General features: G+C 41.3%; 1 protein-coding gene across 1 annotated transcript in view; it reads right to left on the bottom strand.

Annotated features, from left to right (window-relative positions):
• Nucleotides 1–17,521, bottom strand: part of gpr174 (G protein-coupled receptor 174) — a 37,320-nt gene extending 19,799 nt beyond the window's left edge. Inside the window, exon 1 of the mRNA XM_055178346.2 lies at nucleotides 17,263–17,521. The gene's annotated coding sequence lies outside the window, so the exon portion shown is untranslated. The remainder of the gene's footprint in view (nucleotides 1–17,262) is intronic.
• Between the last annotated feature and the right edge of the window lie 7,163 nt (nucleotides 17,522–24,684).

The raw sequence follows: 24,684 nt of genomic DNA, 5'->3' as shown, positions 1-24,684 counted from the left end.
ATTTTTAAAGCGTCCGATTAGAGAACATCATTTAGCCTTCATGCAGCTGAGAGAACGTCTTTCCCTGAAGGAAGGGAACGGAGACGTCACGTTGTGACCGACAAATTGGGAACCGCTCCGTGGCGACCTATCTACTTCGAGAAACTATAAAAATGCCAATGAACGTATTATTAATGCAGGTATTTGCATAATGCAGGCGCCGCCTCACCAGGTACGTATATAAGCCGCAGGTGCACAATACCAAATTGGCTATATTATTGCTGAGAAAGCCGAGGAGCAGTGCCCGGCCTGGAAACAGCAATGGAACAGCAAACTGTGGCGACGGGACGTGACGTCTCCGTTCCCTTCCTTCAGGGAACAAGGGTTACATACGTAACCGAGACGTTCCCTTTCATTTGGTCGCTACGACGTCACGTTGTGAGCGATGAATTGTGAATCCCTACCAAAACGCCACTGCAGCTGAACCCTTCCAGTGCCTGCAAATGCCCTCCGCCCTCCACGTGGGGGCGTAACCTGAGGCGAAGTGCAGAAGGCTGGTCACTACCTGTTCCTTAACCCACAATAGTGAACCAGCGAACTGGGAAAGCAACCTAAACTGGGCGAAGCTAGGAACACTGCGGAAGCCATCCCCTAAGAAGGTTGACTGTATGACATAAGAAAATATGAAACAACCGACGGGTTGCTCATATAGAAGTCTCTGAACAGTACATGGTATTCAGAGAGATGCAGAGCAGAAAACATGGAGGATTTAACCCCACGGACTATACACACATATAAACCCCCCATAGGGGACAAATGTGGGCGCCTAGCCTACACAGGTTTACAGAGAATACATCTGTGATAGGCTGACAGCGAATGCTCCGCAACATTGTCCATCAGGGCAGTGGAGGAGAGCAAAAACAGTTTTTGTGACATTTTTGCCTCAACGGCCTTCCATAATGGTGCAAATGTGCAGCACCAAAATAGAGGCTCCAAGCCGACACACGAGCCGACCCTCAGTGTTCTTTACTGGTTTAAAGAGAGAACCCGAGTGGATACTGGCTCGACACGAACACTATGGAATCTCGTGAACGTATTAGGTGTTGCCCAGCCTTGCAGCTCTACAAATGTCCGTTATCGAGGATCCGTGAGCCAGTGCCCAAGATAATGCCACACTACGTGTAGAGTGAGCACGTAAATTAAATGGGCAAGGCACTTCTTGCTTTTGATATGCAAGGGCTATAGTATCCACAATCCAATGCACATCCTCTGCTTGGTGACAGCTTTCCCTTTTTGCTGACCATCGTAACAGACAAAGAGCTAGTCTGAGGTTCTAAAGCTTTGCGTTCTGTCACGTAGTGCACGGACAGGGCACAACAAAGCCATGGCTGCCTTCTCCAAAGGCAGCGCTTGCAGGTTCACCACCTGATCTCTGAAAGGAGTGGTGGGAACTTTGGGCACGAAGCTGGGCCGGGGTCTCAGTGTTACGCTGGATGCTTGCAGGTTCACCACCTGGTCTATGAAAGGAGTGGTGGGAACTTTGGGCACGAAGCCGGGCCGGGGTCTCAGTGTTACACTGGATGCAGCGGGCCCGAACTGAAGGCACAAATCGTCGACCGAAAATGCATAAATGTTCCCTATCCTCTTAACAGAAGCCAATGCGAGGAGAGTTAGAGTTTTCATAGTGAGTAATTTAACACTCACAGAATGCAGAGGCTCAAAGGGAGCTTCCTGGAGTGACTTCAGCACCAAGGACAGGTCCCAAGGAGGAATAGAGGGAGGACGCGAAGGAATAAGCCTTCGAGCGCCTCTGAGAAATCTAATGACCAGGTCGTGCTGACCCACTGTCCTACCGTTTACGGGTGAATGGTGAGCTGATATCGCAGCGATATCGACCTTAATAGTGGATGGTGACAGCCTATTCTCCAAAAGACGCTGGAGATATGAAAGCACGACACGGATCGGGCATTCTCGGGGGTTTTCACGTTGGGAAGAACACCATTCGACAGGTTCCATTTAAGCGCGTAAGCCTGTCTCGTAGACGGGCGCTCACGCTGCAGCAATGGTGTTAGATACCTCTTGCGGTAAATCACTCAGAACCTCCGTGCCCCATCCAGAGACCACACATGGAGGTTCCAGAGGTCAGGGCATGGGTGCCATAATGTGCCCCCTTGTTGAGAAAGAAGTTCCTTTCTCAGGGGAATCTTCCAAGGAGGGGCTGTCGTGAGGAGAGAGAGTTCTGGAAACCAACTCCTGGTTGTCCAATACGGTGCAACTAAAAGCACACTCTCCTCGTCCTCCCGGATTTTGCACAGGGTCTGCGCAATGGGGCTCACTGAGGGAATGCATATTAGTGAATAAAACTGGCGACAATGGGCCGTCTCTGGGTAAGCAAACAGATCTATCAGTGCTCTGCTGAAACGTCTCCAAATCTGCTGAACCGCTATGGGGTGGAGTCCCCATTCGCCGGGGCGCGCAGCTCGAAATGTAAATGGCACAAAGAGACCTCAGATTCTTCTGACTCCAGGTGAGGAGGTGACGGGTGAGATGCGACAGGTGACGCGAGCGTAAACCGCCTTGGCGATAGATGTACGCAACAGTATTGTCTGTGCGAACTAATAAGTTTTTGCCCCGTAGCTAGTTGCTGAAACGGATGAGCGCAAGATATACAGCCCAGATTTCTTGCAGTTTATGTGCCAATGCAGCTGGGGTGTTGTCCAGACCCCTAAAGCCACAAGCCCGTCGTACGTGGCCCCCCACCCCGTGTTGGAGGCATCTGTGCATACTATTGCATGCCTGGACACCTGTCTCAGAGGCACACCGGTCCGACCACGGGGCGAAAGTGCGACGACACGCAGGTGTAATGATAACACGGTAAATGCCGCGCAGCCACGCTCTCCCCGGGACTCGGTCGTGAAGCCAATGCTGAAGCGGTCGCATATGGAGCAGCCCGAATGGGAGGACTTTGTACTGATACGCTTGCCCCTCGAATGCAAAGCGGAGAAACGGCCTGTGCCGGGGAGAATCAATACGTGGAAGAACGCGTACTTCAGGTCGATAGATGCGAACCAATTGTTTGGATGAATGCATGTAAATATGCGTTTGGGCGTCAGCATCTTGAACGACATTCTGTGAAGTGCACGGTTCAGCGAACGCAGGTCCAGGATCGGTCGCAAGCCGCTGCTTTTCTTGGGTACAATAAAGTAAGGGCTGTAAAAACCTGACCTCATCTCGGCTGGAGGGACCGTTCGATCGCGTCCTTTGCCAGTAGAACAGCGATCTCCGCACAGAGGACGTGCGCATCGGCAGCTCTCACCGCAGAGAAACGAACGCTGGAGAAATTGGGGGGCGCCGGGAAAATTGGATCGCATAGTCGAGACGAATCGTGCATAAAAGCCAATGCGACGAGCTGGGAAGCTGTTCCCACGCCCCCAGACACCGTGCGAGGGGGACTAATGGCACGATCGGTGTACCAACGGCGCGCAGCGGAGGTGATCGCCGGTGTGTGCATTTCAGCCGCACCAACAGCAGTGTTGTGTGTGGTAACACTCACCTGAGTTTGCTGGTGGGTGGATGAGCAGGAGAGGCTGTACTGAATTGTTCAGGAGGTGCACCATTTTTCTCCAGAGACTGGATGCGACGGGCATTTATACACTAAAGGAGGTTTCAGGACCTAAATCCATATTAAGCTTTCAAGAACTGTATGAGAGGTATGGAACAGAACCCTCTTCTCTGTTTTTATACCTGCACTTAAGGTCGGCCATAAAGGCCTATGGGGTTCCCTGGGGGAAAATCCGAAAACATCCGATCATTGCTTGGTTTGATTTGTCCACTTCCAGTCACTTCACTTCATGGATGTACGGGAAGGCCTTAGAGGCTACAGCTAATTGCTTAGCTATACAGTGTACATGGGAAAGAGACTGCGAACAAGAGGAACGTATTACAGACTGGAAAAGAGTTTGGCAGAACATCATAATTTTCTTTTTCTTCATCTAGAAATCCCAATCACCAAACGATCCATTATAATTTCAGTCACCGAACTTATTTGACCCCACTTGAAAGATTTCGTACTGACTCCACCTTTAACCCCTTTTGTGATAAATGTCCTGACCAACAACTTGGATCCTTTTTCCATATGGTGTGGAAATGTGGGAAAGTTCAAAGATTTTGGAAGGAGATATGTGCTATTTTATCCAAAATTATTGAATGTCCTATACAGATGATCCCCTCTGTATTATTACCGAATGACAATTCTCATTTGGATTTCTCTAAGTTGCAAAAAATTGTCTGGCTGGCTGGTTTAACATCAGTAAAGAAACTGCTAGCACAACACTGGCTTCCACCTCACTCCCTAGATGCACGCAAGTGGTTGTTTTAACTTCAGGGACATTATAATGCTAGAATTGTCCACAGCTTGGGTGAACTTGGCATGTATCTCTACATTACAAATCTGGGGCCTCATTTATAAAGCGTTTTTACGCACAGATTTGATCTTAGACCGTGCGTACGCTCAAATCCACTCCATCGCTCAGATTTATAAAACTCGTCTTTGACGTGGAAAAGTACTTACCTCCACGTCAGGTTCCGACTTGATGTGCGCAAGTTTCCTTGTGGCAATATTGCAGTATTGCAGGTAGGCATATTCGAAACTTTTACAGCGTCAGCATCATCTGTATTAGAGCTTATTGGGCCCAAAGAAACATAACCGCAGCCCCCTGCACGTTGTGTCCGAGCCCGGCCCGACCGACAAATTAACTGTAATCAAGGGCGTAACTTTGGGTCTACCATTAGGGAGGTTAAACTTGCGGCATATTTAGTTATTTATTTATTTATTGAATTATTTTCTTGTGGGTAACATGCTAATTTGCCGTTCCTGTATTAGAAATACATTGTGATACTTTTACTGATTTAGACTACCTAACGTAAATTCAGATGTTCACTTGACTATTTATGCCATAATGACACAGTAGTTAAATTAAGTGTTTAAGCACTAGCCAGCGGTGGCAGTTTCCACATTTTTTGTTTGTTCAATATTTTATCAAAAAAGAAACAAGAACTTAAAGATTAATCAATTTCATCAGTGTATTGCCACCTACATGCAGCAAATCTATTATGAACAATTCAACTCTCAATACATTACACAATACAGGGTGGCACACTGAAGTGCAGCTTGCACCTTTATTCAGAACAGATTTCAAATATTGTTGGGCATCACCAAACTCACCATCCACTAACAAAATCTAAACAAAAGCATGTAAAAGAAGGCCTATCTGTAAATCACATTTAAGGTATGTTACAACATATTAGGCTGCAACTTAACACACATACCATTCAGATAAAAACACCAAACACCTGTTTACGTCTCAGTGTAAAAGAAATCAACTGTGCACACACTGACTAATTAGTTAAGAGGTCCAATTTGTCCTGATGGATGTGACAAACTGCAACATGGTACAGCCTCTGCTGTGTCATAGTTGTGCGTAACCTGGGGTCTGTTTACACTTGGTATTAAGATGTGTTTTCATCGATCAGATCACATGTGGACGAGAGAAACACATCACGTTTACACCTGGTATTTAAATCCGTCTCTTTTGTGCACTTTCGACCGCTTCTGTCCTGAATACTGTGAGGGTGGTCTGTCGAGACGGTGGGCGAGTCTCTCTGCTGTCATTCAAATGCGAGCGGGAGTAATGATGAGTTTATATGTAAAAAAAGTAAACATGCTGCACAGTGTTTTTACGTGTACATGTTAGAGCTTTCTCTGAATTTTCAGCTCAATTGATGAAATAGGATTGCGCAACTTTCACACGCTTTCAAAATGAAACTACGGAGATCAACTTTAGTTTTATCAATGAAAGGCTAAAAATTGCACTGTTCACCGTGTGTTCGCGCGTGTGTACCTCCGTTTGGTCAGGATTTTTCCTCTTTTGAAAAATCGTTGTCTGGCACGACTGGCTGCCTTTCAGTGTCCTTTATTGCTGGCAAATGAAATTAATAAAGAAAACGAACAAAAGTGTTCATTCGGAATATGGATTTGATTTTTGCGGGGGTCATGACCCCCATAACCCCCGTGCAAATTACGCGCATGACTGTAATTATAAGCCCGAGACCAATTTAAACTCGACAATGTTTTAATAGTGCGCCATGACGTTCTCAACTACAATTCAGAGTTGTTTGAACTACAGAAATCTGTTCAGAATTATCTTAATAAACTAATGCAACAAGGACGAAGCATGTAAACTGCGCTGTTGGTTTATTCAGAATAGGAACATAATAAAAAACATGCAACAATAATGCACACAGAAAATGAACAAGAAGGAAAGGCATACTACTCCAAAATAATTTAACAAGGTTTTAGAATATATTCTAAACAAAATATGTTGGCCTATTTTGATATTTTAAAATGTATGGCTATTCCGATGCAAAAAAATGTGTCCATTAGTTCAGGAAACGATTTTCTAGTTCTTCAAAGTATAAAAAAATAGCAAAATTGTTTCACGGTGTTCAACGCACATGTAAATGTTACACAACGTGCTTATTAAATGAAAATAAAAAACGAATTCAATGATTAAAAGGACGTGAAAGGAACTGCATTTTAAAGCCTCAATGTAGCCTACAATAAGGGACATGCGACATTTAAGAGTGATGGGTATTTAAAATTTATATTCATATAAATTATTCCCATGCATCGATTTTAATGTTAAACATCTGTAAATCCAAATGAATCCATATGGAATATTAGCCTGACTACGTCAGACTTCGTACTTCCGCTAAATTTCATTACGCTTCTGTACTCAGTCTGAGATACCTCCCATTCAAACCGTTTTCCTCCGGTCTCAAAACGACCGTCCAATCAACGAACAGAGGGCGGGCTGAGAGCCGTGACGTAGACGCTAAACGCCGAATCACGGTTGTAGTTTGTTGTGGACATGGAGACACAGAAAGCTATTTGCTCTGTTGTGGAGAACCGGCACTTGCCAACTTAAACCCGAACAAGACAAGTGTTTGTTAAACATTTGAATGGAGATTATGTTGTTGCCCTACTCCCGACAAGTTTTTGGAAAAGTTTAATTTATCAACTTTACCGATCGTCAGCGAGAAACTGTGTGCAGCACAGCTTGACGTGCACAACGATCGAGAAATCATGGAAGGGAATTATATTGTTCACAGTTAATGGTGGAGGACGCGTGGGCAAACATTCTTTGGTGACATTCCTGATTAACCAGAAAATAAGGTAGGGAGATTTAATTTACATATGGTTATGGTTGTCTGGTGGAAGAGTTTGAGAGGAGAGAGGGGTGTTCCTCCCGTTAGACGTGAGTGGAAAGCCACCGTAAGGATAGTGTTCAACTAGCTCTGGCCCGATTTACTTTACATAATCTGCTAAAGTCGTTCATAGCCATGTTAACTCTGGTATTTCGCTCGATGGGTTTGTTTTCACATCCTACGTGTATTTTACAGCAGAGATTCGATGCGGCTGATCCGGCACATTAAGCACATCATATCCAAATGTTATGTGTGATTGGCTTACGTTTAGACCAATGATTTTAAACTTCAGACAAGCCCCTCCCACGAGAAGGAAAACGATTGTCAATGATGCCCAGCCAGACTCTGTCTATGAAGCGAAGCAAAATAGCAGAGGATGGTATTACCAGGCTAATGGAATATATTCAGACAGTTTATGATACGATCTTTAAATTTTAAAGTCGAAAAATCTCTTAATTTTACACCGCCGTGCAGGAGGCAAACTGAAACAAAACTTTTAAGACACAAATATTACGTTTACATGTAAAAAATATATTTAAATGGGTAACACTTTACAATAAGGTTCATTAGTTAACTACGTTAGTTAACATTAACTAATAATGAACTGCACTTATACAGCATTTATTAATCCTTGTTAATGTTAATTTCAACAATTACTAATACTTCATTAAAATCTTGTTAACATTAGTTAATTCACTGTGAATGCGAATTCAATCGTTTTAACATGGACAAACAATTAAACCTTTATTTCTATTAACTAACATTAACAAAGATTAATAAATGCTGTAACAAATGTATTGATCATTGTTTGTTCATGTTAGTTAATACATTAACTTATGTTAACTAATGAACCTTATTGTAAAGTAAAATAAAACACATGAATTGAAAGGTCCACTTATAATCGCCTTAACTCGAGTGATGTCAATAAAGTTTTCATGTTAGAATTTAGAAATATTAAAAACTTAAGCAATCCACAACAAAGATGTTTTTTGACCACTGCCATTGTAGCAGTCAGAGAATTTGGCCTTTGATAATTTAATATTTATATGCTAATGAATTAAATAAGGGGCGTTTACAAGGCGGAGTTCTAAGAGCATTCGGCTGCGCACAATTTTAAGATCATTTGTGATTTATAAACTGCACATCTGAAAAAGAGGTGTATGCACGTTTTTTTTGTGCATATGCTCCTTTTCTCTGAATCACACGTACGATCATTTCAGAAATGGTCTTAGATGAAATGTAGGATAGTTCCTACGTCGCACTTTTATAAATGAGGCACCTGGTTTAGTATATTGCCCAAAGTAATGATCTGGGGCCTCATTTATAAAAGTGCGACATTTAACTCTTTCCCCGCCATTGACGAGTTATCTTGTCAATCTGCAATACCGCAATATCCACCAGGTGATGCTATTCCGCAACTTTTAAAACCCGGAAGTATTGCCCTAGGGCAAACAGCTGTATGTCCGTTTATGTTTTAAAGATCGCTCTGCATATGATCTCTATCAAAAGTCCTTCACAAAAATGGAATTATCTCAGCTTTTTACTCAAAATTTGGTGTTTTTGATAAAACCTACACATATTTGAGAGGTAATAAAAACAGAACACATGAAGGTAGGATGAAACGGATTATTTTGTTTGAAAGCAGAGGGTCTGTTCTTTTAATTCATTTATTGTATGTTTATATATTTAAAAAGGAGCATTTTCTGGAAGGCATTAAACTTTTGTGAAAATCATGAAAAATGCTGGCGGTAAAAGAGTTAATAAAGCACATGTTCTGTAACATTTTTATGCATGTTAAACACTGCGAAACAATTTTGCTATATTTTTAAATATTTTTTGAAAAGGTGACGAACTATTCAATTCAATCTAATTTTATTTATATAATGCTTTTCACAATTGGTAATTGTTTCAAAGCAGCTTTACATTAATAGAAGCAGGGAAACACAGAAAAATCGACAGATAGCATAACATAATACAAATAGCATACGCAGCTAAGTTAAGCCAATGACGGCTGACTACCCAGGTTGAAAACCCCCCTAGGAGAAAAACCTGACTTTTAGCCAGCGGAAAAGTCCTAGGAGGAAAAAACCTTGGGAGAAAACCCTGAACCTATAGCTTGGGCGCTCCCTTTTTGCATCGGAATAGGCCTACATTTTAAAATATCAAAATAGGCCAACATATTTTGTTTAAAATCTATTCTAAAACCTTTTTGAAGTTATTCAAAGTTATTATTGAATGTTTTCATTTCTTGAATAAAATGATTTTTAAAAATGCTTATTCATTATTATTCTTAACGAAAACTCAACAAAAATAAAATAGTACAATGACAAAGTCGCTTAACATCTTATGTTATTTAAAAAACGAATTTGACTGTGGTAGCTGTGTTATAAACTAACACAAATAAATCAATTATATACCGGCAACATAGTTATTGTAATAATGTTCTAGCCAGCTTAAAATGTTAATTTTAAGAGTGAGAGAGAGCGAGAGAGAGCGAGCGAGCAAGAGACAGATGTTAACAGCATTTAATTCTGCGTTATAAATAAATCGTCCTGCAACACGTTATACAGTTAAGAAACTGTAGGGATAGATAAAGACAGTAAAAAAATATAAATATCTTTATAGTGACGTCACGCGAAAAGGCGTGATCATGTGTAAAATCGTGTTTAAATAAATCATTGTTAGTGTGAATCATCAGAGGTGAGTGAGAAAAGGAACAACAACAACAATTATGTCAAGGCTACAATTAAATACACAGTTAAAGAAACAAAAGTGCCCTCATAAGTCTTTATTAATTTCCGGCAAGTTTGCGATAGTGATGTCATGTGAAGGGGTGGGGGCACGTGTAAAATCTTCTGGTGCCGTTTTGTCCGATGCTTTTTTGACCGAGACCTGACTCCTTTTCATCTGATGTCTGATACCTGACTCTGATAATTTTTCATCTGAGGCTTTTTCGTCTGACACCATTTTTTCTGACAGCGGTTTTCCTGAGACCTGACTTTTTTCATCTGATGTCTGATACCTGACTCTGATAACTTTTCATCTGAGGCTTTTTCGTATGACACCGTTTCTTCTGACAGCGGTTTTCCTGAGACCTGACTTTTTTGTATGATGTCTGATACCTGACTCTGATCACTTTTCATCTGAGACCTTTTCGTCTGACTCCGTTTTTTTCTGATAGCGGTTTTTCTGAGACCTGACTCCTTTTCATCTGATGTCTGAGAAATTATTGTGCAATTTCGTAAACTTGACATCGGTTTTTCTGAGACCTGATGTCTTTTCATCTGATGTCTGACACCTGACTCTGACATCTGAGGATGTCCTAAAATGTACACCGTACTCTCCACTCAATTGGATAGACCTATGACCTATCAGAGCAACGGAGTGTGTGACGTATGTTGAAATGTCGTCTTTTGCAGCTTGACTGAACTGGTAGTTATTTCGCTACAATGACACTAACATCATTGTGATTAACATTTTATACTAAGTTTGAATAAGCGAACGTACATCAACACCTACTATGTTTACAACATTTCATTTATATTACATTTGCATCACTGTGACACAGTTGCTTCTTTAACTTTGGCCTCCATAAGTGCAACCAACTTTTGCCGAATCCCGTAGGAAGGACGGCAAAAACATAAACAAATGCCTTGCTCGCGTTTCTCTGTTCCTCTTTTAAAATCAATGCTCTGTCGATATCTTTTAGAACAGACTCAATGTCAGAATCCACACATCTGAATTCTCCAGCGGCAGCCATTTCGCTGTAAACAGATTCAACACACACGCTCTTTGGTGACATGGTTGATTACGTTACTGTTGATCATCTGTCCATCATTGTATAAAGCCCGCCCTCACAATTTGATTGGTCGACCAGCTTTGGGTCGAGCATAGTAGCTCCTCAACGGAAAAAACCCAGACCGATCTTCCCATCTTCAAAATGTGGTGGGCAGGGCTAAGATGTTGTCTTTTTTTAAAGTGCTCCTTTTTAATTTTACAATTCCTGTGACTTTGTTTTCTTTGTAACCTTTCTGTGCCATATGTACCCTATTGTAAAGAGACCGTGGGGTAATTTGGGTGGGAGGGGAGGTGAAGGTGGGTAGATAGAGTGACATGAGTTTATATGCTTTCATGCGTATGTTTGTTGTGATGGAAAATGAATGAAAAATGCAATAAAAAAAGATCTCTATGGGGTTTATTATTTTATCTATGTCAATGGTGCACAAGAGAGTACCAGAATTATTTCCCACTTCACGCACTGACAAGCACGATGTGGACATGAAGTTTCAGAGTTTTGTATTCGTTTTATACATGTTAAGGGATAGAATAATTATAATGAAATGCACTGGTTGTTATCTCATCACAGGGCAGGCTTAGCTGAATCGTAATCAACAGAACTGCACGCGAACTGAGACATAAGTGAGTCTGCAGCAAAATACCACAAACATGTAACATGTCCACATTCAATGGTTACAGAACTAACTGATGGACTAAATCGAGCGTTCGCTGAAGTCCAAGAGACTTCGCTCGCACTACAGATCCACTCGTAACCGGCTGATCTGCGCGAGAACTGACCCGAGATTTTCACTCAGAGCCGGAAACATTGGAAACTCGAGAGACCTGCGAATCTGCTCTGACTCGAGAATCTCTCAACTCGTAACCGGCTGATCCGTGCAAACTGTCTCTCCGGCTCTGGGGGCACATAAGCAGGACACAGTTTTTTTTCTATATTATTAAGCTATTATTATTAGGCCTATTTTTTTAATGGTCGACCATACACACCAAACCTAAAACTTATAAGCATGTTATCTCAGAAGTGAAAGGCTTTTGTTGTGAATTTGCTTTTGAGGAGACTGCAGTCGCTCTATAGATCCACTAACCGGCTCCGGCTGATCCACGCGAATCAGCCGGTTAGTGGATCTGTAGAGCGAGTGCCATGATCTGCTAGTCTGCAATGTTTCCGGCTCTGAGATTCTCGAGTCGCGTGGATCAGCCGGTTACAAGTGGGTCTGTACTAAGTTTCCTTGGCGATTTAGCAATACTGACTCAAGTGATTCAAGTGACTCACACAACCCGGATCACTTTAGTGAGTGACTCACAATAACCCGGATCCTTAAAAGGAGTCGAGTTTGCCAGGCCTAGTAAAGAAAATGTAAAATTAGGAAAAGCATAATAGAGGCTCTTTAACCAATTTAACTCTGTGGACCCTGTCCCGGGTCCAAAATTAATTATTATGACTTAAAAATAAAATATTCCTTTAATTTTTATTGGTCTGTCATGGACCCAGTACCACATATGAGATACTGTTTGAAAGCTTAGAATCTCTACTTTCTGCAGATATGCATCACTTTGAGAAATCTTTTACTGTCACAAAGTTATTTACACTTAATGTACACTATCACTCCCCCCATATTTTTTATATAATTTAATATTCACATATTTTATATTTTTCAAGTATGACAAACATGGACAAGTCTTATATATAATGAAAGCTCTCACTCTCAGGATTAAGGGTACATCCTTATTTTCCCAGCTTAAAGAAAAAAGTTCTAAGAATGTTCCCTGAAATTTCCCAACATTCCCAAAAACGTTCTGCAAACGTAAATAGTGTCCAGTGTTCTTGACGTTCTAAGAACGTTTTTGTGTTGTCTGAATGTTAGAGGAACGTTACATTTTACCATTTTAAACATTATGACAATGTCCGCCGTCGGTGTATGAATGTGGGAGTGAATGGGTGAATGTGAGGCAAAATTGTAAAGCGCTTTGGATGGCCATAGGTCTGTTAAAAGCGCTATATAAATGCAGTCCATTTACCATTTATGTTTTAATGTTCACACAATGTTTAAAACAACAACTGTTTATTACTTATTATTATATTAACTTATTTGCTTGTTGTGTTAATGATAGAGAAACTTTGCATTTTATTATTTTAAAACTGTTATAAAACATTATTTCTGAATGTTCAGTAAATATATTGCTGTAGAAAACACAATTCACTTATTAGGTTTAAATGTTGATGTTCTGTTTCATTTTAAGTCACCATTTTACTAAGTCACCATTTTTCATTTTAATTAATTTACTAATCAAAAGTTTATTTTCTGTCAATAATGTATATGAGATCCAGCACTTTCACAGCAGTTTGTCATTTAGGAGTTTTAGAAACTTTGGACAAAAAATATCCGCTGTATGATTGGGACGCACAAACATCAAGAGTCAGAGTATGAATCTCAACCATGGTGACAATTAAATAAAAAACTTTATGCTGCAATGCATGCTGGGTATCAACAAATTACAAATCTCATTCAGGACTCCCAACATGCACTGCAGCATGGATAAATAATGATTTTTTTTACATTTTTCTTTGTCACCATGGTTGAGATTCATACTCTGATTCTTGATGTTTGTGCTTCCCAGTTATACAGCGGATATTTTTTGGCCAACGTTTCTAAAACTCCATAATGACAAACTGCTGTGGAAGTGCTGGATCTTATATACATTATTGACAAAAAATAAACTTTTGATTAGTAAACTAATTCGATGATCTTTACCACCAACCACCACAGAATTACACTATTAACGTTACATGTTCATAACAAATGTGATGTATTAAGACAAAGTTAACATAAGCTAGCAAGCAAAAAGTCAAGAGTCCAGCTAAAACAAACACTAATCACAACAATGGTGACTTAAAATGAAACAAACCATCAACATCTATACCTAATAAGTGAATTGTGTTTTGTACAGCAATATTTTTAGAGAACATTCCGAAATAATGTTTTATAATAAGTTAAGTTTTAAAATAAAAAATGCAATGTTTCTCTATCATTAACATAACAATCAAACAAGTCAATATAGAAATATAGTTGTTGTTTTAAACATTGTGTGAACATTAAAACATGACATTGTCATAACGTTTAAAAATGGTAAAATGTAACATTCCTCTAACGTTCAGACAACACAAAAACGTTCTTAGAACGTCAATAAAACTTTTTACGTTGGCAGAACGTTTTATGGGACATTGGGAACTTTCAGCGAACATTCTTAGAACTTTTTCTGTTATCTGGGAATTTCTTCTATTATCATCACATATCCAACAATCATCAAATGAATAATGAAGTAAAAAATCCTCCTTTGTAAACGTATGTGAAACTTGAGTGGGAACTGCCTCAGATAGCACAGATAGCCACAAATGCTACACCATCTTTTATCTTAGGTCCTACTCTAAAAAATGAGTCCATTCACAGCATTTTCTTTGGTTGTGTGCATGAATATTTCCTTGCTATTTATTATATGTTCAAAAAAAATGTTATATGAAAAATTTATTTTCACACCCTTCAGTACAATAAGAATAACTTTTGAATTCGACATGCTAAAGAGATCATTCTTTTTTTGGGTGTTTACTGTCTGCTGCTGGTAACAACCTGGGGTGCGTTCTCCGATAACGTTCTCTCTTAGCGCACTACGAAGACTCAAAAGGTACACCTTAACTACAGGTATACCTTTCCTACGTGTGTTCTCCGAACTATACCTTAGGATGTTGCTTAAGGTAAACCTTCTTAAGTTCGACCTTAGCGGGTGCTGTACGTGGTGGAGGTTCTGAATAGGTTCATATCGATTGCTCGACAATCAATTATTCACTTTATGTAATAGGTTTCGCTACGTTATGAGATAGCGGTGTTCTTTATAAAAGAAACATTTTAGAAATAGTTCAAGTTCAATTTATTAGGAATATCTGTTAAAAATATTTCAAATTGCAAACAACTAAATTCAACCTTCTATATTTTATATCAAACCCGTGCAAAACCCACAACTTTATTTCCAAACGTATCATGTTTAAACTGCTCTAATTCATCCGCTATGCCTTCAATTGAAAGGATTATTTATATTAGGGGTTCCCAATAAGTGCGTTGCACAGGGGAATAAAGTGGGTCGTGCAAGTAATTGGTTGTGCATTACCCTTAAAATATATAAAAACAAACTGTTGTTGTTCATTAGTTCATGCGTTTATTGTGCTTGGACAGTGGATGCGCAAGCAGCGTCCTTACAATGCGGATAAAGCTTAATGGACGCATTTCTGGAGCCTGTCTGTCTACCTCAAATATAACATATAAAATATATATATATATATATATATATATATATATATATATATATATATATATATATATATATATTATATAATAAATAAATATATATTATGATTACTTTAGATTTTAGCTTTGATTAGTTTTAATGTGGAAATTGTGTTGACCTTAGGAGACTATAAGCAAGTGCGGAGTTTGTTTTGAATGTTTATAAAGAATATGGCATGCAGTTGCCTCAAAGTTATAAAACATTAAAAAACTTCGATGCAAAGTCGAATTAACATTAACAATCCTAATTAGTTTTATATTTTTTATTTTACCCGATTTATTTATGCAGCTAAAATACTTGCCGGTAGACTATGATTTAACGGATATGAAATGCACAAATGAAATCGTAGGATTCGCTGTACAGCTGCCAGTTTCACCAACTCTATCACCCAAAATATATTTTTTAAATAGTTTCTTAAGCCTGTAGCTTTTAATAGTTCGCAGTTGATGTCCCTTTGGAAAACATAATTAAAAATCTAACAACCATCAATATTTGCCTAATTAAACACGGAGTATATTTTTTACAAATATTTAGTTATATAGACTGCAATGTAAGCTTTTATGAAAGTGATGGCCCCTAGTGGAGTCATGTGGGATAAGGTATAGCTAAGAGCGCTCCAGACCAACCTTACGAACGTATGACTTACAGAAGTGATACGTAACTAAGAACGTTTCGGAAAACGCGTATTAGCGATAAGGTACAGCTTAAGGTACAACTTAAGAACGACGTAGCGTTAAGGTAGTTTCGGAGAACGCAGCCCAGAACTGTCAGCAGTCTGCTAGAGCACACAGAACCAGAGTTATCCACTTTCAAAAACAGTGTTTACAACATAAAAAGATAAAATTTGGTGTTTCATCATATGAAAATCAACATAAATAACAATATTTGTCACAAACAGCCAGCTTTTTATGTAACTTCAAAGGGTTTTCTGTAAAATGATATAAAGAAATAGCATTTATTCCACTATATGTGGTTATGGGGACACTTTTTATTTTTAGGTGGAAATTAAATACAAAAAGGGTATTATTCCTCCCATCAGTTGGAGTAAAATAACTTTTGCATTTACTATGATAGAGAAAAATTCCTTTTTCCTCTGTAAGCTGACAATTGCTGAAATCAAACAAAACTGGCTGCATGTTTCGTTACTACTCAGGGCCAGAGTTATATACTTTTAAATACAGACTTTAGAAGTTTATTAGAGGACTGACAACACATACCACCATGTTTAGCACTTTCAACAGTGTTTTATGAAATGGTTTCCTGTAAAATGATACCAAACTTTTGGATGTACACCTCTGCATGTGGGTATGTGAAGCTTTTGAAATTGGGTAAGCCAAATCCAGGCGAAAATCCCCAAAATAGCCTCACAGTGTAAGAAGTTAAAGGGAAACCAAAGGTGGACTTTGCTCCTATCATTTTTGACGCATTTGGTTAATTTAACTGAAAAACGTGACTCGGATGTTTTTGAGAATTAAATGTGTAATAAATCACCCTCCTGTCAATTTATAAGTGAAACATGTTTTTTGTAAAAAAGTGCAATTGTATGGATTTTTGCTATAGATTCTAGCATATTTATCACAATCATGTGACAAGCATGAGCAGAAATTAAAATTCATGTGACTTATGCTCAGATCCTGTAAAGGTGAACAGGACTAAAGTATTCATCAGATTTTTTTGCTGCCTAAAATGAATGCAGTTCCTGCCTCTGTAAGTACACCATCATCACATACAGTACTGCACTGCTCAATATATTTTATTTTCATTTTTACTTAGTAGACTAGTAAAGGTTTCATAACGGTATATCACGGTTAACAAAGTTTAACACAAAGCTATAGATACAACTGTACAAATGCATCCTACCGTTCAATAACAAGAGTCTCTTACCTTGTTAAATGAGTTACCCATGTGTCTATACATAAATGGATGACAGGAACACACATAAACCCACAGACATGATCTTAAATCATGTGCTGGATGATTTCAGCAGACAGACTCCCCATTTTTCTCCATTTAGATCACTCCAACCTCTTCCTTATGCAACCCATTACCTACAAAACTTTGTTTAGAATTTCTACCTTTATGTTTTTAAATCCGTAACTGTCTTATCCTACTTTCTGTTTCTGTGTTAGCTCACGCTCATTGGTTTATCATGTCTGTAGTTTCCTGTGGGGGAGCAAACAGCACTTTACCGCTTTTTTAAACTCCTACTTCTGCTATTTCACACTGTGCCACTCACATTCTCCAGAGAGATATTGCTAGTTGGTTTTGCGGATTTTATAAACACATTCAAATTAGATAACATAGTTAAATAGCAACAGTAAATGACTGTATGCTTACAATTGGAATATGTCAAAAAAAAATATATGTTGATGTGCACTGTAAAAAATGCAGCATGAAGTTAAAACAACTTGGTTTTGTAAGTTAATTCAACCTACTATTTTAAGTGAAGGCTTTAAAAAGCTGACATTACCTATAAAATCAATTTGAAGTTATTTAAATTTTTAAGTTAAAGTAACATAAAAATATATGCAGTACATTAGTGTTACATTTACAATGTACATTGTTGTGTACATTCAATTAAAGAGGCAACTCAGTACCATGTAACGAGTGACTCAAAAATAAACAGTAAATGGACTTGTAGGCCAAGTAGTTGACAGTTTGTTCTAGCAAGGCAGGTGTTAACTGAAATTGCTCTTGATGCATTTGCAGCTACTGCTGAGAGTGAATGTGGCACGGCATCCTGTCTGCAGTTCCTCTCCCATGTCTGCATTTCTAAAACAAGAGGTGTGGAAAATACTAATGTAGTTTGGTTATACACAGTATTTCCAACATCATTTAATACTGTCCTTCACTCAAAATTAACAATTGGTAAAACTTTACCAGTACTTTATCAGTAATGTTAACTACATATACATTTTTCAACTTGTATACATTTCTTCTGCTTGATGTATTATAAATGTACATGGAATACCAATTTGCTGGGACAAGTCAGCCACTTGACCAAGACTTTCTTTTGTAGCCTACATTAAATGTATACTGCTTTCATTATTCTGGTCCAATTACAATCTTACAGATTTCGTTACTTCACTATTAGTAACACATTTCAATACCTCCATGTACTCCATCCTAGACTATGTTTATAGTAGAGTTTGGAATGAAATACTACTTATTACATTATTCAAATAAGAAAATACATTTGAATAACTCATTAACTTAATGTACTCCATTCTAAACTATATTTAAAGGTCCACTGAAGTGCCTTAAATAGAACACGCAGCATTATTTGATGTGGTGACGTCATTTTAACTAAAACAGGAAGTTAGTGCGGAAATATCGAGAAGACCCACCGCCTTTTTTAATATAAAATTATATTTTTAGTTTATGGCACAGCTCAAAGCCACATTTCTCAGCTTGTAAATGCCACAGTTGTATTACAATAAATTCTAATAGAGAGTAATATGAAACTATTATTACAGAATAAAAGCAATGATAAAATGTATATGAAATTTATGTTTGTGTGTATATAGTGGTGTTTGTTTTCGCTTCTACTCATCAGTGATGTTTATAATGTTGAGGCTGTCTAACCGTTTGTGATGTTTGACCTCTTCCACACTGTTTTCATGGCAGATTCACACATATGATCCACTCTGTGCTATCGTGCTGGACCAGAGAACCATGTGTGTGTGAGTGAGTGAGTGAGTGTGTGTGTGTGTGTGTGTGTGTGTGTGTGTGTGTGTGTGTGTGTGTGTGTGTGTGTGTGTGTTTGTGTTGTAGCAGCTCGCGTGACACTGATGCGATATCGGACTTCGTTCATTTTAATTAATAGCATATTTACACTGTCCGAGTCTTCTTTTATCCCCTACATAGTGCACTATATGCCATTCCACACATAAGAACTAGCAAATGTATTAAAGAGCTGTTATGTTGCTAAAAGCCACGTTTTTTGTGTATTTGGTATAAAAACATATTATTTTCCACATAACATACATTATTGTTGCTCCTCTTAAGCCCTGCCTCCCTGAAATGCATTGATTTTGTACAAAGCTCATCGTTCTGAAAAGCGCTGTGCCTCTGATTGGCCATCTAACCTGTACTTTGTTGTTGGCCTGAATACTTGTCGTCTGCCGGAAATGTGACGCTACTTACCGTATATGGAAAATCAGCCTGTAATGCTGACAGAAGTTAATGTCGTCCTTGCTACCTTATCAATAAGAGACGAATGTGATCTAGAAAACGCAGATAACCAAGCTGGTAAGTTAAGGATACTAAAACAGAAAACCCTGTCTGCATTTGTGATCATAGAATGACAAACAACAAGTGATACCCTGCACTGCTTAAAACTTGTGTTTGAATCATGGTTTAGTCAGTAGTAAATTCTTTAAATATAAATACATAGACAACTTACAAGCTGTGTCAGAAGCGGGTTTATTATAATAATGACCGTCATGTCCATGTCAACAAGCCAAGGAAGTAAACTGTTGTCTACAATCAGTGTGTTTGTTGTATTCAAGAAAAGAGATCTAAGTTCGAAACAATAACTTGTGTCATCATTTACTTGGGGATTTGTACCTTTGTATATCGTTAATAGTGTTGTTTTTGGCGGCCTGTTTTAATTTTAGTCTAGTCTTTTTGTCAAGCTGTCATTTTAGTTTTTATTAGTTTTAGTCACGTTCATACTCTTTTTAGTCTAGTCTAGTTTCAGTCGACTATGAGGTGGTTTCCCAGACAAGGATTAGCTAAAGCCAGGACTAGACCTTTGTTTAATTAAGCAATATAACTAGTTCTAACAAACATGCCTTGCTTAAAACATTACTTGTGTGCATTTTGAAGCAAAACAAAAGGCACCATGGTCTGACACAGACCACAGATCAGTGGCACAGACCAACAATGGTGCAACATGTATTGACCTAGTCCTAACATGATTTACTGAGAGGACATTACCGACATCAATACACATCATTCAATATTAATCAAAGCAATAAAAACGACGATTGAAACTAACATTTTACACTCATTTAAGCATTTATGTAAGCTAACTGGGTCATAGCAAAGTGCATCCCTTACGAAAATTAACCATGTTTTTACTACAGTTATGACCAAAAAAACATGGTTACTGTAGTAAAACCATGGTTACCACAAAATAACCATGGTTTTGACAACCATGGTTTTCAAAAACCATAGTTAAACCATGATTAGTACACTAAAACCATGGTTCCCTTTCAGTCGGTCACTACGACGTCACGTCGTGACCGACGAATTGGGAACTCGCTTAGAGAGACCAATCTGCTTCGAATACTACTAAAACGCCAATGAACTTGGCATTGAGATATTTGCATAATGCTGGCGCCGCCCCGCCAGGTGCGTATATAAGCCACAGGTGCAAATGTAGAAATCAGCTTTTTATCGCTTCGAAAGCCGGCAGTATCTGCTACTGAGAAGCTACTTTCTGATCTTCTGGGAACGGTTGCTGAAGTTGATTGACAAGCAGTACTGACACAGCGGACGCTCGCAGTATTCCACTGCTCTGCATATTTTTTGTTTTGAGTTTAGTGTGTGCGTTCCCTCTCCCTGTGCGCATCATCAGCTGAGCACCAAAAGAGTGATTTCCCTAAAGAGTGATACGTGAGAGCTCTGTGTCTTTTTAAAGACAGCCACTCTCTCGTATATTCGGAGATCAGCGTCCTTTTCAGGATAGCTTTTCCTCCGTGCGATCTTGGGTGCGAGAAGTACAGGGATTCCAGTGACGGTCACGAGCGCTGTCTTCGTGCTTGCGCATCGAGCACTCCGAGGCTGCGTTCGTGGAGAGCTTTTGTTCTCTCTGTGAGAGCATAACTCTCTTGGATTGCGGAGCCGACTGTCGTTTCTATGGGAACGACGTCCGCGCCTTTGTAGTGCTGAACGCCGCCATGGTGCGGCTGTCAAGCGCTCGCAGGACGCTCTTCGCATCACTACGCTGAGTAGGACGGAGGATGCGTCCTTCACCTACCGGCCTTCTCATCCTCAGCCGGTTGAGGCTCCGGTGGAGACTGCAGAGTCGTGTTCTGCGATTTCTGCCGAATCCATTGGACCTCCTTCTGGTCCCGTCACTTCTGCAGCATCAGAGGGGTGCCCATCTTTTCCGGCACGAAGAGCTGACGTGATTTGCGGCCGTCTCGGCCGTTCAGCTTTCACCCCTCACCTCCCTCACCAACGGAGCCGCTAAGGACGGGGATCCCTTCAGTAGAGCGGGGGGTTGCGATGCAGCTGCGTTCCTGGAGGGACCACCCAACCCTTCCCTCCCGTGTTTGTATAGACAGTCTTCCGGGTTACGGGCGCTGCCCATCAGGCATGCGGAGACGCGGCTTCAGCCCTGCACGTACTAACGTCACTGCAGGTTCACCAAGCGAAGGCTTTAAAGGTTTATGAGGGAAGCCGCGACCTTCAGTCGTGCGATGTCCACCACAGTGTTCAAGATTGCCACCTTTGGCTATGTCTGGCTTACATGACGGACGCAGACGAGAACAACTTCTTGAATGCTCCTGTCTCACAGACCGGCCTCTTCGGCAAGCCTGTGGAGTCGTACAGCTCCGCTGCGCAGACTGAGGCGATCTCCTAGGTCATGCCCCGGCAAAAGAGAGCTGCCCTTGGTCCACCACGCCGGCTCCTCAGTCTGCCTCTCACCGTCGTCGTCCTGGGGCGGCCACCTCTGTTCCCCTCCTCGGACCCCATCTCGGCAGCGCATGGGAACCGGTCCTCAGCAGCTCGCCCCGCCCGCTTAGCCGCTTCCCGTGAAAATCGGGAGTTTAAGTGGCCAGTAACGGGCGACCCGGATTGTCAGAGGATCACTCTTCAGGAGACGGTGATTCGCTCCTTCCCCCGGTAGAGGGTCGGGTGGAAAATTCTTGGTTTGCATCTGTTCCACCGGCTGTCCAGCCGGTACCCACTTAACCACACATAAGAGTGCATTCCTCTTCCCTCTCCAGGTCTCCAGAGGATCAAAGAGCCCTGAGCGGGCACACCAGCTCACCCTATCTCTCCTCTATCGCCAGCGGGTGTTTTTCCGGAGTCTGCGCTCTCCGCGCAGGAGACCAGACGACCGTCACCCTCAGCGGGCTCAGGTCAGTGTCACACACACACATACTGTAGATGTTTATGCTGTCACAGCAGACGCACCGGCAGTTTCACCTGTCTCGCTTCGCTGCCCCACCGCTTCAGTTCCCAGCCCGTCTCGTTGAGTTTTACGCACTGTCCGTCTCGGTTACGAAATACAATTACCGGCACTCCCCCAAATTCTACGGGCATTCGTTTCACTATAGTGAAAGCGTCCGATGCACATGTACTGCGTGCAAAAGTCGATGTCCTGCTGGCGAAGGACATTTCGAGCCGGTCCCTCTTACCGAGAATGATGATAAGGTTTTTTCCAGCCTTTATCTCATATTACCCAAAATACGCGGTGGGTTACGACCGATTTATTTACGCACCGGCTCTACAAATGTGATCCTTTAGGATGATACGCCGAGGCTCGTATTTCAATATTCAGATCGGTTTGCAGCCTTAGACCTGTAGACGTGTACTTCATGTGTCCATCTCCCCTCGCCTTAGACCGTTTATTCGCTCTGCGTCATGGGGTGGGCATGTTAATACCTAGTACACCATTCGAGCTGTCTCTCTCTCCCCGTGTCTCCATGAAAGTGCTAGTCACGGCATTAAAATCTCTGAGAGAGAGCGTTGTTCGCATTCTGCTTATATTTACGTCAACTATAATGGCTCGTTCTTGGCAGACGTGCGCGAACACAGAGATTTAATGCTTCAGCATCTCGCTCGTTTAAGTCATCAGGTCAGCTGGGAAAGGAGCAACTTTGCCCCGTGCAGAGGATCTTTTTCTCAGTATGGAAATAGACTCGGTCGATTTATTGGCGTGTTTTACAAGAGCGCGCAACCAGTCAGTTCTGACTTGCCTCGGTTTAATCGAGGGAAGTACGCGGTCTCTCTGATACAATTTCAGAAGCTCCTGGACATATGACAGCATGCTGCGGCTGTGACACTGCTCGAGCTGCTTCATATGAGACCGCTTCAGCATTGGTTTTACGATCGAGTCTCGAGGAGAGCGTGGCGCAACGGCATACACTGTGTAACCATTACACCTGCGTGTCATTTCAATTTTACCCCGTGGCAGACCCAGCATTTCTTATAGCAAGATATTCCCCTGAGTCGGGTCTCCTGGCATTCTGTAGCACATACGATGCCCCCAGCACGGGATGAGCAGCCACGTATGACGGGGTTGCAGTCTCAGGGGTGTGCATAGCACCCCAACTGCCGCGAGCGGTGCGCTGTATATCTGGGACTTGTACGCTCCGCTATGGAGATGCGAGGGAAGGATGTATTAGCCAACACCGACAACATTGCGACTGTTGCGTTATTTACAGTTAAGGCGGTTTTTGCGCTCTCGTCACCTGTCGCATCTCGCTCGTCATCTCCTCCTTTGGAGTCAGAAGCATCTGAGGTCCCTTCGTGCCATTCACATCCCGGGTACGCTCAATACAGCGGCTGACGCGCTTTCCCGAGCTGCGCGCACCGGCGAATGGCGACTCCACCCCCAGACGGTTCAGCTAATTTGGAAGAAGTTCGGTCGTGCGCAGATATATCTATTTGCGTCACCGGACGATACCCACTGTCGCCTGTTTTATTCACTAACCGAGGGCAGCCTCGGCGTAGATGCGTTGGCACACAGCTGGCCGCGGGGGATGCGCAAATACGCATTCACTCCAGTGAGCTTAATCGCACAGACACTGTGCAAAGTCAGGCAGGACGAGTAGAGCCTTTTATTAGTCGCCCTGTACTGGACGACCAGGAATTGGTTTTCAGAGTTAATGCTCCTCGCGACAGCCCCTCCCTGGCGAATTCCCCGGAGGAAGGACTTTCTTTCTCAAGGAAGGGGCACATTTGGCACCCGCGCCCCGACCTGTGGGATTTCCATATGGTCGTTGAGTGCGCGCAAGGTTTAGGTGATTTATCGCAAGCGGTATCTAACACCATCGACGCGGTACGAGCACCGTCCACAAGACGGGCTTACGCGCTTAAATGAAACCCTTTTCGTCACCTGGTGCTCTTCGCAACGCGAGGACCCCAGAGAATGCTTTACATTGTGCTTTTATATATCTTCAACATAGGTTAGATGGTAGGCTGTCACCCTCCACCATTAAAGTTGATATCGGCGCTATTTCTGCTCATCACTCACTTATTAACGGCAGATCAGTTGGCCAGCATGATTTGGTTATTAGGTTTTAAGAGGCGCTCGCAGGCTAAACCCCTCGCGCCCTCCCTCTA

This window comes from Misgurnus anguillicaudatus, chromosome 16 (genome assembly GCF_027580225.2).
Source record: "Misgurnus anguillicaudatus chromosome 16, ASM2758022v2, whole genome shotgun sequence".
Classification (NCBI taxonomy): domain Eukaryota; kingdom Metazoa; phylum Chordata; class Actinopteri; order Cypriniformes; family Cobitidae; genus Misgurnus; species Misgurnus anguillicaudatus.
The sequence above is the reverse complement of the archived record's forward strand: the minus strand, read 5'-3'. Positions and strand labels throughout refer to the sequence as shown.